Genomic DNA, 1194 nt, shown 5'->3' with positions numbered 1-1194 from the left:
CCAGAAAAGCCTCACACCAACAAATATACGTGATTAATCGAACAACTCTTACTTATTTCATTAAAGCAAACCTCTATATGCCTGCTTTTCCAGGGCTTGTGGTTTCTGCTGTCTGCTTGATAGGTCCCTAACCAGCAGTGTGGAGTTCAGTATTCCGCTACTTCCAGAATCGAACCATTCTACACTCTTAATTGGGTCCCGCTTACAGTGCTAGCTATAGCCATGAAACTACACGAATAAGTCTAGTGTCCTGGCTATAAGTAGCACATTACGCAGGGCATGATTAAAGGGACCGGCAACCAATTTTTATGGTGCCTATTTTCTTTAGCGCAACGGAATGCTTACCGCTGAGAGTGTCTAATCACGGAATGGTAACGTTTAAAACGCCGCGAAACATTTGTAATAAGAATTTTTCGATCTGCGATGACTATGAAGTCGTACACACAAGGGACAATACATGCTGCAAACAGTGAGCGCGAGAGCGGTTCGTGTTCAAGTGCGGTGGTTTGCTGCGCATGCGTGCACTCCGCGCGCATGCGCTGCGGCTCGACATGTTCCACATGGCTACCGCCAAAGCAGCGCCGCTTCTCACCGTGCAACTACTGTTCTTTTTTTTTTCTGGGGTTTAACGTCCCAAAACCACGATATGATTATGAGAGACGCCGTAGTAGAGGGCTCCGGAAATTTCGACCACCTGGTGTTCTTTAACGCGCACGTAAATCTAAGTACACGGGCCTCAAACATTTTCGCCTCCATCGAAAATGCAGCTGCCGCGGCCGGGATTCGATCCCGCGACCTTCGGATCAGCAGTCGAGCGCCATAACCACTAGACCACCGTGGCGGGGTCTTCGTAACAGTAGTTACGAAGTAACTACTGTTACTTCGTAAGCAACACAAAATAGAGCCGGGATATATATAATAGTATACATACCCCAATTTTCAGGACTAATAATGGTGTGCACGACAGCATCAGACTGCGTGACTACGTACAGCAAAGTGATCGACTCCATAATCCAGCTTCAAGGCTCTTCCGCTAGGCTACGCGACATACCGGTTTTGTGTCACCCTTAAACATCATTTGAAAATATAAATCCTACTCATAACGCGAAAAGGATGCTGGAATCTGTATATTTCACAGCCTTTTCACTTCTACCAGGGTTTAAGCAGTGGTCGGTCCCTTTAAGACTTTAAGAG

The 1194-nt window shown here is 46.6% G+C and overlaps 1 non-coding gene across 1 annotated transcript; it reads right to left on the bottom strand.

Annotated features, from left to right (window-relative positions):
* Positions 1-768: 768 nt before the first annotated feature.
* Positions 769-841, bottom strand: Trnas-gcu (transfer RNA serine (anticodon GCU)). The gene has a single exon. It is a non-coding gene; the product is annotated as a tRNA-Ser (tRNA).
* Between the last annotated feature and the right edge of the window lie 353 nt (positions 842-1194).

This window comes from Rhipicephalus sanguineus, chromosome 2 (assembly GCF_013339695.2).
Source record: "Rhipicephalus sanguineus isolate Rsan-2018 chromosome 2, BIME_Rsan_1.4, whole genome shotgun sequence".
Lineage (NCBI taxonomy): Eukaryota > Metazoa > Arthropoda > Arachnida > Ixodida > Ixodidae > Rhipicephalus > Rhipicephalus sanguineus.
This window is presented reverse-complemented; position numbering and strand designations above follow the sequence as displayed.